The sequence below is a fragment of the Piliocolobus tephrosceles genome, chromosome 5, assembly GCF_002776525.5.
Source record: "Piliocolobus tephrosceles isolate RC106 chromosome 5, ASM277652v3, whole genome shotgun sequence".
Classification (NCBI taxonomy): domain Eukaryota; kingdom Metazoa; phylum Chordata; class Mammalia; order Primates; family Cercopithecidae; genus Piliocolobus; species Piliocolobus tephrosceles.
Genome location: NC_045438.1, coordinates 77,233,564 through 77,250,394, shown reverse-complemented (window position 1 = coordinate 77,250,394; position 16,831 = coordinate 77,233,564).

Genomic DNA, 16,831 nt, shown 5'->3' with positions numbered 1-16,831 from the left:
GCCTATTCATTCTTCCAGAACCATCTGAGTGATACCACGTCTAATTTATTTCACCTTAATTAGTTGTTCCATATTTTGTGCTTTTATATAATTTGGTTATATTTTTATTTTAATAATTTATATATATTTTAGCCATTATTTTGCATATATGACTCGCCAACTGTATTGATAATCCTTGATGGTATCTTCATTTCATTTATATTCAAACGTAAGTGGTTAATATCTATTTGTTGTATTTAACTAAAGATACCCTATCTGTCTGTGGATTTCATTTCTAAAGGAAAGCACTATGCACTAAAGAAAATAAAATGCAAAAACACCAACTAAATGTTCTTTGTTATGTTTAAATAAGACACTTTATCAGATTTGCAGATGATGCTTAATGTATTCAATAGATGATAGAGCAAGATTCAAATATATCTCAGCTGACTGAAGTACTGGAATAAAATTTGTATGGATAAACACATAGTACCATATTTATGTTTTAAAATATCAGTTGCACAAAATCTAGATGTGGGAGACATACCGAGTAACAGTTAATGTAAAAATAACTGGAAGTTTTATCTGATGACAAAGACAATATGATCCAAAGTACTATTGAACTAGTAAGGAAGTTAAAGCAATTTTAATCTACACTCATAAAAGTCTGGTGTCCCTATCACAGGATATAATGGTCCCTCTCTGAGCTACGATGATGAGTTCAAATAGTAGATGTTATGTTGAACCACCATACAGGGATATTTACAAATTAGAACTGTGTCTAGAGTATTAGTAGAAGAATATGAAAGCAGGTTGGGAATGGCTACTTGACAAATTGTTGAAGGGACTGCTTAGAAGGAAGATAAAATGAAGAATGGTGTCTGTCCTCACATGTGTCAGACAGTATCATGGAGAAGAGAGATGCATGCTGGAGTTGCCTCAGAAATAAGCATTGAAATTATCTATCCTAGGGAGGAAAAATTTCTCTCAGAATTAATAATTTTTGTTGAATTTGTTAACTGAAATAAAGAATCTCCTAGAGTAACACATTTCCCATCCTTGTAGATTTTTTAAATTTTATTTGTTTATTTGTTTATTGTGAGATGGGGTCTGGAGTCTCACTCTGTTGCCCAGGCTGTAGCGCAGTGGTGCAATCTCAGCTCACGGCAACCTCTGCCTCCCAGGTTCAAGCAATTCTCATGCCTCAGCCTCCCATGCCACTGCGCCTGGCTAATATTTGTATTTTTAGTAGAGACGAAGTTTCACCATTTTGGCCAGGCTGGTCTCGAACTCGAGACCTCAAGTGATTGCCCGCCTCAGCCTCTCAAAGTGCTGAGATTACCGGCGTGAGCCACCGTGCCTGGTCTCATCCTTGTAGATTTTATGCACACCTATCACCAAAGGGAATGTGTCTGTACCACAGAGAATCTAGTATCAAATGATCTTTAAAGGACCTTTTACTCTAACATTCTTGTTTGTTTGTTTAAGGTCAGGTTTATTGAGGTATAATTTACATACAATAAAACTTACCTTTTTTTACGTGGACAGTTTTAAGAGTTTGGTAAGTGTATATTTACATGTATATATCATGTTACCCCTACTACAGTGAAGATATAGAATATGTGTATTCCCTCCAAATTTTCTTATGCCCCCGTTTAGTAAATTGCTTACACCACTTCTACCACCTGACAACTCATTTGATTTTCATGCCTACAACTTTGCCTTTTTCATAATGTAACATAAAGAGAATCACATATAGTGTTGCTTTTTTAAAAAAATCAGTGGATGAATGAACAAAGAAAATTTGGCATATATGCATGCAACTGAGTACCATTCAGCTATAAAAAAGAATGCAACCCAGCTATTTGTAGTAACATGGTTGGAACTGAGGGTCAATATGTTATGTGAAATAAACTCTTTCTTTGAGGCAATGACAAATATCACATGCTCTCACTTATATGTGGAAGCTAAAAATTTGATCTCATGGACATAGTAGAGTGCTGCCAAGCTTTCTTTTTGCATATTTTTAAAAAAATGTTAAAGTTCTTACTAAAATTTTATCATTAATTTTAAATAAGTCATCCCATAATAAACTGTTTGTATGTAGAAATGCTCTCCAGCCAAATGAACTCATACAGACTGAGTTAATCATACTCTGGTCTAATGCAAACTCACAAAACACACACACACACACACAGACACACACACACCATTTCATACACTCTTACAGGGAGAAGTAGCATTGCTGATGTCATCTTCATATGTGGGATTCTTTCTCACAGTTATTTCTCAGATTTTCTCTCTTGGTCTGACACCCAGTGATATGAGGAGAGTACACAGTAGTGCCTGAGGAGGAGCCGTCTTCTCTCCCATGGATGTCATGATGCTAGTGAGCTTAGTCCTTGCATAAAGTGGGTCTACTTTCATTGTAGCCATCATCCTTTCATCTTCTTGAAACATTTTTTTGTTTTATTTTCCAACCCTAACTGAAACATTCCCTAATAAAAACTATTTGAGCAAAAACCTGAAGTTTCTTGGATCATTAATTACATCCATTATATTAGGTGACTGAGAATTGCTATATCAGGTTCGAAGATGCATAATTTGGGAAACAGGGTTTTTTTGTGGGAGGTCTGCTGTGGGATGTGTGGCACTTTAGAACAGCAGGAAGGTACTCAGGATGGCATGGGGATAAGGTCAAAGAACAAAGAACAAGAATCATTAAAGATCTTTCTATTTTATGGAGTACTTTGCAAATATTGCATCACTGAATCCTTACAATGACGCATAAAATTGAGCATGATTAAGCCTTTTCTACAGTTGAAGAAATGTCACTGCAGTAACATGGTTAAAGTCACATTGCTGCTAATCCAGGACATAGTACATATGAATCAGAACTTTCCATCCTAAATCATTCCTTCAGTTCATTCATTCCCCAGATATATGCTTATGTCATTTCCACAATCATTTTATAAGCTTTGCTTGAAGGATAAGGAAACAAGGGCTCTGAGACATGAATGAAATTTCTTAGGAAAAAATAATAAAGAAATGTTAGTGGTGGAATTTTAGTTCATGTTTAGTCATCACTGTTCCTGCTCTATCTTCACAATTCAGTAAGTAGGGAATGGTACTCTATATTTTGTCTGTTACATTTACCTTTTTACCGTTTTCCAAATTTGAAGATAATTCCTAGAATAAGAGGGTCATGTAGTACTATTTTGAAAAATTAGAGTTATTCCCTTCCACTTCTTTCTTCTTCCATTCTATATTGTCTGTTTAGCCATGCTTTGCTCCTTCCTTTGCTACTCTTGGGTTACTCATTATTTCCCAACAGTTTTCTCATTGTGATGTAAAAAGCTTGTTAATATATGAACTAGTGGAAGTATAATATAGTGGTTAAAGATTTGGTGTCAGCCAGTGTCCAGTTTGATTCCAGTTCTGATCTCTCTGCTCTTAGTAAGTCATGAAAGCCTGAGTAAGTCTCCAAATTCTATGTATTCTAATTTGGAAACTAAAGATACTAATAACTCCTTTATAGCATATAGTATCATTATCAGGAATGCAAGAAATTATGCCTGCAAAAGTATTTAGTACAGTGCCAACCAGTGGCGATGCTCAATAAATATTAAATGCAGTGAAATGTCCTAGGTGATTCTGTGAATATGCTGTGTTGGTCAGGTCAAATTATGCCTATCTGGAAAAAAAAAAAAAAAAGGCATCAAATAAATATTTTGAAAGTATATTCTATTTGTTTTAGAAAACTAAGTTCAAGAAATTGTGGAGACAAAAGTCTCACAATGACATAAAGTCAAATTTGGGGATTAAATTCAGAAACTTAAGCCTTTGTTTTGCTTCTAAAATGTAGACATCCAAGAGAAACATGAGAGACAGCAATGCAGCCCAGTAACCTAATAATGCACTACTGAACACTTCTAGCACTGCTAATATATTTTCAGTTTCAGATGGCTTTAAAGTAAATTTCTCAAATGCACTTCAATCTGGTTAGATACAGAGCATGACAATAGCTATGTAGAAAAATCAGAGTTTATGGCTCATCAGATCTCTATTTTAGCTATGTGCAGAATGGCTGCTGTACTCATTCATGGCTCCATTTAAAGACTTGGCTGTTCAACATTTATACATTCGTTAATTAGCAGCTAGGCATGATTTAAAAGATAATGTTCCTGACGTTCAGCATATATGAAGCAGTAAACAACTTTTGTGGAAGATTAAATGCTTTAGCAAATCAGAGACATTTGGATTTGGTGACCCCCAGCAACCATTTGTTGCCAGAAAACTGCAATGCTACAATTATTGTGCCGGGGGGAAAACATACTCAACCAACAGCACAACAAACAGAAGAATGCGTTTGAATTTGCCTCTTGTGGGCTTAGAAATATAACTCTTTTCTTGTTTATTTTTTATTTTACTGATTGAATTTCATTTGAAGAGAAGTTCATATTTATAGTCAAATATAATGTACTTTAACATACCTTACATTGAAAGGACTTAACAGTTCTAGGGATCAATGTATATTTACAATTAAGAAGTTCAAAATACGTGGCTAATATGAAAAATTATAATTTTCTAAAATTTACCTTATAAAATTAAATATAATGCTGTATTATACCTACTGCTGTCAATGGAATGTTAACAAAATTTTGGATTTTATACAATGCCAATCATATATTCATAAATACAGTATGTTTACAAAAATCAAAATATATTTGGCTTGCTATATGGACAATAATAAGATAAATTAATCCAAATTATTGCTTGGAAAAATCTGAATACTATCAAACATACTTTTATGTTAACACATACAAAATTTGAAAATTTTAGATATAAAATTTCATATTTATATATCAAATTTACAAATCAATATCTTCCTAATGAAAATCATATACATATTTATAATTTTATGTATACATATAATTTCTAAATTAATTTGTTAATTTATACATATATATTATGTATTCCAATATAAAGGCCCAGAAGTGTAAACATATTTAAATAAAAATAATATTTATAAATGCATTTTTCCCTAGATCGCTTGATTCTCAAGTTCTTCTTTATTCATTTTCAGTTTATTTATCCATGTAAATATATTCTGAATGAAAAATAATTAAAATAATAAAACAACAAGGAGAAATAAATATTTGGCAGGAATAAAGAAGATATTTGATAATGTATAGTAGTCAATGCATGGAGAAAAGTTATTTTAATGCATAGACATGTCTATGTTCTAGGCTTACTGGAAAAAAATTACATGGTCTAGTAAGCTGCTTTAGCTTTCAATAAGAAAAGAATTTCCACTGTTCTTTCTCCATAATTGGATTTGGTATGCATTGTAAAAGAAACAGTGCCTTTCACTGAGCAGTGTTAGTAACCCATTTTTTAATAATACAAAAGGCTTCTCACACCACGTGTTGATCACCATAAATGCTTGTCTAACCCACTTCTCTCTCCTTTCTCCCTGAGGCGTTTATCTGCAGGCCAGTGTGGTTGTAGATGGGAGTAGTGGTAGTAAAAACCTTTAACAGGAATCTGAGATCCTTATTTTCAGTGTTTCTTTTTGATTCTTCTAAGGCACTGCTTTTAAATTACCATCAGAAGCTTGAAGTTTCAAAATTGCTTTAACGATAAAGGTACATTTTGTTTGGGGAAGTGAAATTCTGCATTCCGTGAAATCTATATCTTTTTTGAATGGCTATTGGGGAAGAGACATTGCAGTAGTTTGAAGCACTGCTTTAATACCTACAGAAAGGCTGAGGATGCACAGAGGCATCTGCCTTCACTGTGACTAAAATGTTTACTTTAGCAAACACTGCTCTATTAAATTTCAAAGTGGTGCTCTTTGAATTTTAAATTGTAAAGGAAACCTGGCCTCCATTCTTGAAAGCTTTGGTTTAAACATAAAAAGGAGAAACTAGCTTTGAAGTTTGAATGAGATGCATGAACTCTCCTTTTTTCACTCAGTTTGAAGAACTTATAGTGTGGGCATGTGTGCTATTTATTATTCTAACTTATGACTTGAGTGATATTCTTATTTCTTTCACCCTTGACCATTCCTACCCTAAAAAAAAAAAAAAAAAAAAATAGGATTTGGGGTTAATGTAAGGTTAATTTATTATTCTCCAATCAGGAAATGTATCTAACAAAATAATTTTAAACATTTTTCTAAACAAACTACTTTACTGCTCTTTAATGGACATCTAATTTTTCAACTTGTACCTAAACTCTAAGATTTTTATTAGTGCTTTTTGTTCATTTCTCCAGAGCTTACTATGCAAATAAAAGTAAAAATACAGAAAATTTGTATTTTTGGCATATACGCTCACCTTAATGAGTATTTATTTGTGCAGATGAGTGTTTGCATAATAGAACAATCCATGGACCACAGATAATTGGGCATTACAATAAGTTATGTCACCTATCTACAAATGGGAGCTATTAACTCTCCACTTTACTTACTTCAGTGAACTTTTTAAACCAAATAATTACAGATGCACATTCACAAAATAAGCCTTTTCAGGGTCAGTTCATTTTATCTGCTATGATGAATAATAATCTTGATAGTATTGTTTCTATTTTAAAATGAAACAAGCTTTTTATCATAAAATTTGTCAAGGTATTACTCTTAGCAAGTAAATACTTTAAATAAAATAATTAAAGAATCATAGTATGTGGAGTAAAGCTTATTAAATTAACTTTAAATTTTCTTTCTGAAAATTCCACATAACATTTAAGGGAAAAAAAGGAAGAAAAGTTATAGCATTATTCTCATATATTATAGCATGTTTGTCTTGATTCAACAACTGTTCCCACCAATAAGACCTTTTCTAAACAGAATATGCTCTTTCCTTATTAAAATAAACAGAGATGACTAATTTGTCTCTGAATATGGTAAGAAAAAAAGAGAGCCGTTAGCAGTCTCCTCTTTTCCCAAATATCTGTTTTATACTCCTTCCTTAATTCTCTCTTGCATATTTAGGTTAAGAAATGAAAGATATTTACAGAAATATTCAATATGCTTATGAATCAATAAAGCATGGAAAATTCCTTATTAATACAGTCAACTAGCATGGACATTTGCCAATGGGAACTGAGGCTATCTGATAACCTACACAGCCATCCACCCTAGCTAATACATTTCCAATCTCAGGGGAACAAGAGGGCCATAACAAGGAGCTCCAGAGGCTGAGCAACTCTCTTCCTCAGCAATTCACAAACTGCTATTTTGGGGAAGAAGATCTACTAGGAGTGACTTTAGTTATATAAAGTCTAATAAATGCTGTATGTCATTTTCTTCTTTTAGAAATTTCATATGCACAATATAGTGTTAGGTCCTGCAGTAAATAAATCACAGAACTGTCAAAAACCCATACTCTTTGCAGTATGTTTTGTGATTCTTTGACCTGGTGCCTGGCAATAAGAGTAATAATATCAATAAGTAACACAATTATAATTCTTATATCCCAATAGACTCGCATAAAAATATCTTTGCAATTTCATTTTAACATAAATAATATATTTCTGAGATTGGAGCTATGCAATAATGGGGTAGAATGTCTTATGTGGTAATTAGCTCTCTGTCGTTTGGTTCATTTGATGATACTCAAGCAAAGACTGGTATTGGTGTAGCAGTCTGTGTGTTAAAAAACATCTCTGCACTATATTTTGGATACTACTAAATGTCTACAGCAGTTCAAAATTCTAAAGTATATGATTTTTTCAATGCTTTGTGTAAATTTGCTTTTCATGCTCATCACTTTGCCTATTAATAAATAATCTAAAAAGGGAGCCATATGAAACATTTTAAATCATAATTATATATGAAACAAGTCACTATGTATTACTAATATATATTTAAATCCACATATATGATATTTGTCCAATGCTAGTGATTGGAAACTAATTCAAATCATTTAACTTAAATTATGCATAAATAAAAAACAGATTAAACATCTTTTGAAATGACAAACATGCATCTGTATCAAAACATTAAGAAAAAGATCCTGAGTTAATGCTGAATAGTTATAAAACACTTAACAAATTTTTAAATGCTTTTGTTCTCCCATGCTTTTTTAATAGCATGTCAACTGTAATGTTTAAAATAGTAAACACTTGTTTGATATAATTGGTAATCTTTTTGTCCATCTCTGTGAGATACTTAGGAAAGCCTTCAGATATGAATCACATGTGGGCCTTCTCTAAGGATTCTCAACACATGAATCAAGTTAGCTAAAATGCATCTGCTTATGACTAAATGCCTCTTAATGTTATAAATACTCTTTTTCTGAATATTTAGGAATTATTATAATAATGTTATATGAATAATGAGGTGAATTAAAAACCTCTGAACTTCAGAGAGAGAGACAGAGAAAGACCTACACATTAACAAAAATGAGCCTAGAGGATTCCAGTCTCTCTAGTTTAAATAAATACATGAATACTATTGAATGTGTTGATCTTTGTGACATCAAATGAATAGTAAAAAATAACATCCTTGAACTACGACATATCGTAAAGTTTCTGTAAAAAGAAAAGATGTTTTCTAACCACACCACGGTAAGTATTTTTAAATCTCCAGATTTCATTGAAAATTTCCTAAACAAATGTAGTAACCACTCTGAGCCATGAGAACAAAGGAATCTATTTGAAAGAATAGAAAACCTTCTGAATTAGCACTGTGGAATATCTGTGGTGCTAAACTGTAAATTATTTTACACTTTTTGGAATATGTTTGAGTTTATTTAAAACTTAAATGATTTTTCTGATTTACTTGATTTAAATGAGACAAGATTACTACATAATGTTGTAACTCAATCATCATGCAGTCATCTAGGGGGAAAGTGAACCGTTCAGAAACATTTTCACATATGTAATTTGTATAAACCATAAGGTTACAATTAAGAAATCTTAGGAATATATATGACTGTGACAACAGCGGTCGTATCAGCCCCTTTGTCTTCTTGCTATAGACAGCAATATCCTCAAGGATAGAAGATTGCCTGTTTTTATTTTATGAGTCAAGAAATTTAGTATTTCTACTCTCAAGGTACAAATTTTTAAAAATGACTCACAATGCATAAGTGTAACACCATGTTACTTTACTCCAAACTTTCATCATCAAAAGTACCTAAATTCGGAGGATTCTACACTAGTTCTTTCATGCAACTCTGCCCTAAGAGCTCTCAGCACCTTATGCAGTCATTTTCTACTCATTTCAAATTTTTTATAAAATGAACACATCACAGGAATATTTCTATTCTCAGTAGTTTACAGGATCCAAATAAAGTTGCTCAACTTCCTCATAATTCCCCACCTCATATCATCCGCCACGCAAGTTAAATGTAAATTTTCCATCTGGCCTTTTAAATAAGGACACTTTCATTGGTTCTTACTATAACTATTTTACTTATATTCCCACAAACTTTCTTCAGTTTAGATACTAGATTTATTTGCCTACCTTGTTAGAGAAACTATGTAAGCATTGATTATTAAAATTCTGAGAGTTCCTTAATGATGTGCTATGTTTGTTTTATCCAGTTTCACATTAATTTCCTTTCTTACAGATTATCAAAATCATAATGATATATTTTATTAAATAAACAAATACATATAAAACACTACCATGTGAAAAATACTTTCTTGTGGAAAACAAAAAGATAAAAATCCTGGTTCCTGACTTTGCAGTCTAGAGGAAACAGGAATGTGAATAATGAAGACATTCATTATGGAAAGAAGACAAAAATCTCCATGATGAAAGAGTCCAAGGGGAAAAGGAGAGATTATTTCCAATTGCGGAATTCCAGAGAAAAGTTAATGTTTCCATAGGTGACAAAAATATTCTATGGAAAGGGAATCTCCATTATTGGCATGGAGAATCAGTTTCACTGGGATTTCTGGCATAGTAAAGTATCTGCTGCAGTGTCTTCAATCCAAAATCAAAACAACACAGATTTCAAAGAGCACTGCACTTCATTTATTTTGGAAAACCATTTTTCTCTGAGTTTTCAATTTCTTTCTCTGTAAAGGACATCTTTTCTAATCTATATTCATGAGGACTTCTATAAGTTTGAGTAACAAATGGAATAATGTACAAAAAACTTTGAAAATTGCCATTCAAAATAGCAGGCTTTTTTGTCAAACTCTTCATGTATATTTAAGATAGTGATATGGATTTTTGAGTGAAAGTTCTTGAGAAATATGAAACATGAATGTATTACTGATGCGTAACTACTTTTTGTATAAAAAGAACCCCAGTTCTAGGAAGGAGTTAGAAAACGGACAGACTGTGAAAGTCAGAGAGGTGTTTACCCTCATTTTTTTGTGATTTAACTAGTTACAAAGAGACAAGGAAGCCCTCTAGATGATCTTTTTATTCAGAAAACATCAAGTACAGCAGGTCCTCAAGTACTGTTTCATGACACACCGTTTCTTTATAACATTGATGAGAAGGAAAACTGGTTCCCAGTCCAGGCCACTTTATGTAGTGTTCGCACATTCTTCCCATGTCTGCGTGGGTTTTCTGCGGGTTTTCTGGTTTCCTCCCACATCCCAAAGCTGTGCATGTTAACTGGCGTTTCTGAGTGGTCCCAGTCTCAGTGAGGGTGGGGGTGTGAGCCAGAGCTGAGATGGAATGGCGTCCCGTCCACTGCTGGCTCCCGCCTTGGCCTCTGAATAGGCTCCGGCCACCCACAGCCCTGAACTGGAATAAGCGGGTAAATAATCATCTTACTTATTTTATTAATCTTTCTTAAACGCAGTATAGTTCCCTTTAATTTCAATGTTTATTGGAAGAAATGTTTTCATCTTTATTTGGAAATTTGGTGATGTATTTGTGATGAGAAATATGCCATGGGAACTTAATTCTTGTTATATTAATTCACCTATGGTAAAACTTGTTTTGTTATACATTGTTTCACTTAAGGTCACAGTTTCCAAGAAGCTCTCGATCATGTTGAGTGAGGACATACTACACTTCAAAAAAAAAAAAAAAGAAAGAAAGAAAGAAAGAAAGAAAGAAAAAGAAAAGGAAAAAAGAAAAAAAAAAAAGAAAAGAAAAGAAAAGTCATCTGCCATCCTCTGTTTCCTCCCCAGCCTTGTTCTGGGTAAGGGATGAATATAGGAAGTTTTGCCATTTGACACACACACAAAAGTCAACTTTTTAAAATTTTATTTTTTTTAATTTTTATTGGTACACAGTAGTTGTATATATTTATGGGGTACATGAGCTATTTTGATACAGGCATATAATGTATAATAATCACATCAGTGTAAATAGGTATTATCTCAAGCTTTTATCCTTTGTGTTACAAACAATCCAATTATATTATTTCAGTTTTTTAAAACTGTGCAACAAATCATTCTTGACTGTAGTGATCTTATTGTGCTATCAAATACTAGATCTTACTTGTTCCATCAATCTGTATTTTTGTAGCTATTAACCATCCCCGCTCTCCTCCAACTCACCCTACCATCACTCAACTCTCTATGAGTTTGTTTTAATTTTTAGCTCCCGCAAATAAGTGAGAACATGCAAAATTTGTTTTTCCATGCCTGGCTTATGTTTAATAACAAATTATGAAGCATGATTTGAAAGAGTATCAATGTAAACAAGCCAGAGTCCAACCACATTCATTCTTTATGATGTTAAGGTCATTTCCTTGAACCACACTCCTAGCACTAGAGTTGATATTCTCTCTGTTAGGACTCCTTAAATGCTCTGAATCACACTGTTGTACATTTTCAACACAAAACAATTTAAAGTTATCTTGTATTTTACTGTTAAAATAATAGTTACCCCCTAAATAATGAACGATTCAAATGAGTCAATAATAAAGTTACCAGTTTAATTAAATAAATGGAATCTAGATAAATCAAAATATACATTCTGTTAATCTTTTATATTTTATTGGTAAAATTATAAGTTTTCTACCATTAAAAATGCAGGCTATAATAAATGTCTAAATCTCTAGAAACTAACCAAAATACAACAAAAATAATATTGAAAATGAACACTTGAAAATTATAGACTCATTCCAATTCATATCAATCTTATCTGTAAACTTCTGAAAAATCTAAAGTCCTCAAAATAGTTAAGCATAATTGACCAATAGAAAGATCATTTGGGATTTTCCTTTTATTCAGTTCAAGATGATCACATGATACATTCCAATTTTCAGTAGAAACTATCGCATTAGGCAAACTATTTAAATATTAACAAGTTTTCATCAAATATTAACTTTAAACACATTAGAGATCATTTAAATCTAAGAGATACAATAATTTAAAATAATATAGTTATGGTGAAATATAATTAGTGGCACTTAGTAATAAGTGATTTTACTCCACATTACATATTCTAGAGGGAACAGAAAGGAATATTTTTTTGTGTGATAAAATTTACCTAAAGTATGATCGGCGTTTTAGAAGTTTCCTCAGCCTTCACAGAATATGTTCTCATACAGGCACTACTAAGTGTACTGAGAAATCCAAATGTAATTTTTACAATTCTCCAGAAACAAAAATAAGGGATAGATCACCAATTATAGTGGCTTACAGCTTAAAATAGTTGTATGCTTGTCAATATTTCTATGTAATTCTGAAAGAGACTAATGTTGGCATTTCACAGAAAATATTTGAGCAAGGATAGTTGTTCCCATTTATAATTGCTTTCTACTTCCTAGATTGCAAAGTTCATTTGCAAGCTGTTTGACAAAAACATGGGACTTTCAAATCAAATATTGTAAGAAGAAACACAACCATATTATCATTACTATTTTATAATACGAACATAGTACAAAAGATACCTATTGAAAGTTCAAAGAAATTTAACCTCAAGTCAGCAAAATAAAATTTGACCAGGATCTTACAGTTTGTAAAGTCTTATTTCTAAAAAGCTTCATCTTGAATAATAAAGTCTTCCATCTTACTGCCAGAGATTTGATTTGGCAGTAATCGAACACATATTTTTCTTCTTTATTCTTAAACTAATTTCTAACCTAGAGCATTAGCTTCATGCTTTTCCTTCTGTAAACTTTATAACTTATGCTGCTATTTACAATAACAGGGTATCTGTGGAGTTAACCAAAGCAATTTAAAATATTTGTGATTTACCTGATCTTGTTTAATCACAGTTTGAAAAAATTGATCACGGCAAAACTTTTTGGCAGACATACATTTAGTTCTTAATTTACTGAAGCTGAGTTTCCATGCGATAGCAATTTTTTTCTTCAGAATTAGCTAGTGCTACCTGGTTGACTCTTGATTTCATGTTAACATGGTAAGAAAAAACTGCTTTGCTAATCTCTTTGACCTGGAGTAACTGCAAAGCTAAGTCCTTGTAATATTACAAGGCTGAGCTTATGTCCAAACTAGATATTTCAGGTGTTTCAAATGCAGTAGTTGAATTTTCACCTTCTTTAATGGAAATGCAACATTACCACGATGCAAGAAGACATTAACAACAATATATTTCCAACACATGCTTTTACATTCTAAGGTTATTATCATAAACATTTAAAAATATACATCATTCAACACAATAGATAATGAATTTAAGTTCCTAAGGGAGTTGTTTCCCCACTGATTATGAATGAAACCCATTATAATTGATGGTGACTGTGTGTCCACCTCAATGAGCAGCTTTGCTCTTTTTCGTGTATGCATCTGGACTTAGATTATTTAGAAGTTATTTTTTCACATTTAGATAACTCAAATGTCTCAATGACTGCTTCACATTTGTAAATCAATAAAAACCTCAAATACTACTGTATTTTTTTTGCAAAATTTAATTACTAGTATACTCTCTTGGTTGACAGTTGCATATAATCTTTTTCTCATCAAAAATGTTTATTATACATGTGAGGTGTACAAGTAATAAAAAGCATAAACCAATATCAGTATTCTGCTAGAATTATTTACCTTGGCAATTCAGTCAATGTTATTTTTGACATCTATCAACCCAATCCCATAACAACAACTTTCCTTTCCTTTACCCTTTAGATAATTTTATCTGTGCTATAGGAATATTAAATTGCTTCTTTGCGTGAACACTTAATCATCCTCTGTACTACACAGCCAATTTTAAGATCTTTGGTGATAGATTGTCCTAGTGTTGGACTTGATGGTTCTTAATCTGTTCTCTATTCCCCTGCTCCACTCTTATGAGAGGAGTTCACCTCTTCAGATTGCATTTTTCATGATCCATAGCCAGCTGGCTCTGGCTGCCTTCGACAATGGAGACACTGGTGAGGGTGCCTTTTGGAAGGCAGTAAGAAGAGATAAGCCAAGGCATTGTCACCTTCATCTTTGCTGAGCAGTTTTCAAATGTGGCTTCTCTGGGGTTCCAGCTTGCATCTGACAGGTCTATGGTGGCTCAAGTATTGAAAGGATGATCTCTGATATCTAATATTATCACTCTTTATCCCTCCAATCTAAGAGTAATAATAGCTTTCTACTATTGATAATCTCTGGATTACCCCATCACTATTTGCATGGTTCCCCAAATCCACATTACCTCTGCAACCAATTTCCATGATGAAATGCCCTGCTACAAACATTTTAGGTGCTTTCTGATTACAGTTTGATATATCAGTCTTACACATTATCACAGAAATATATAATGGTATGTTGTCATTTTGATCATATGTTATATATCAGAAAATTGAGACTTAGAGATATTAACCTGATTTTTTTATTTATGTCAACTGATGGTGGAAATTGAATTTGAATTTAGATTAGTCTGACTCTTCATTCAGTGCCTTTCAACACAGAGCATGTGTCTTGCACGATAATCTGTATATTGATAAGTATCTAAATTTTTCCTTACCTCAGCTAAGCCTGCAAGGATCATAATATATAGCTAGAAATATCTCATACTCCTTTACTTTGTAAGAAGGCTTTCTAGTGACATGGTGTGATTTATGCTTTGGAAAATACAGAGTGCTGGGCTGCAGATAGCTTCTCAGGGAATGGGTGGAATCTGGGAGACCTGACAGGAGTTTGTGTTATAATCCAGGCAGAAGGTCATGATGGCCTGGTCAGAGTACTGGTGTTGGACAGATGATAATGTTCAGATTCTAGGATATGTTTTGAAAGTTGAGACAATAGGAGATTGGTACAAATTAAATGCAAGATTGGAGAGAATGAACTATTGCCATCAGCTGAGATGAAGAAGGCTATGAGAGAAGCACGTCTGCAGAGATTCAGGTGAATCATCAGTAGAGTTTTATACATATTAAGTTATATGCTTACTGATTAAATTGTGTCATCATGAAAACTAGCTTTCTGGTTAAGAAATGTAGCTATCATGCAAGCACCCATATGTGCTATTGTAATCTAAGGAACTCCGAGAAAATTTAAACCAGTTTAACAAACCATTGGAACCAAAATCATGTCATTTGAAAAAGTCAAATTCAAGAAAAGGGACAAAATAATCAAGGATGCCTTAAAAGTCTTAGGTAATGTCACTGCGAATGTTTCTAAATGATGAAACAGTCCTAGGGTGACAACTTTCCCCAGCATTGGATACACACAGAACCCGCCTTGCCTCGAAGACATGAAAGCCCAACAAAACCTATGGTTTAATGCAAATTAAAGATTTACATAGTTTATAATTAAGCATAACTTATTTTAGAAACTCAGACTAACGTGTGTGTAAATGTCTATTTTCTGCTCATTGGCTGTTAATCTAAAAGCAGATTTTTGCCATCTTTCTACCATTTGCCCCTTTGTTGTTTTAAGCCAAATTCTCAAATAGACAGGCAATTCCTTAAATACTGAGGTGAGTTTGCCAAAGAATTTAGTGTAAAAATGAGTTCATATATAGTATATGACAGTCTATAAAAATGGAACCAGAGCAAAAAGAAAAAAAAAAACTGTAAAAGGAGTGCATTGCACATGGCAATCATAATTTCAACTCAGGACTTGTATTCCCAACACACAGAATTGCCTCTCCATGTATAATTGAGGCTGTAGCTTCATTATATGTCCTTTTACAGAGACTTTGCTTTCTAAACCAAATAAAAATTCATGTTTGCTGTCAGTCTAATAAAACTATTATTAAAACTTTCCTCCTTTTATTTTGATGCTTATGAATGTTATTAGTATTAATATTTTGAAAATTGTATTAGCATTTTGGCATGTGAAGGCAATCTCATACCTAAAAGCATGTAGTATCAAAATTTTAAAGCAAAGTAAGTTGTCTTTGTTTCATAGACCCTTGTATTTAGAATTAAGAAGGACTCATTCATTTACTAAAATAGTTAAGGATTTTTTTTCTTACAGAAATTGGAGAATGCAAAGTTATAAAATACATAGATTATGTTTCTCATTAAGGGTCCTTTATCCATTTTTCCAGAACAAATAATAATGTCCACAAAGGATAGAAATTACTTGCAGCTGTTTTTCCAGTGTAGGAAATGAAGATTACCAAGAAGGCGTTGGTTTTTCATTGAAAGTCCAGATGATGGGTGGAAAATTTGCCCCTATTGTCTCTTGGAAGTGGAATCTCAGGTATGTCTCACTTAACACATGCATATTTAATTGTCTTAAAGAAAATACTTAATTAGGACTTGCATCTTCCAGTTTGTGACCATTTGTGTATTACTGTTTGATTCAGACGTGAAGCTATGTTTTGACCATTTACTATTCAGACATTATTCTATGTATTATTTACACTGCAATGTAAAACAAGTTGCCTCTATCTACTGTTATAATCTACACACACACACACACACACACACAGCACATTACAACTTAATCATACTAAAACTTGGTAAAGATAATGGTTTCTTATTAAAGCCTAGTAAGTACTATCCTTCCTTAACACTCCGTGAAATAT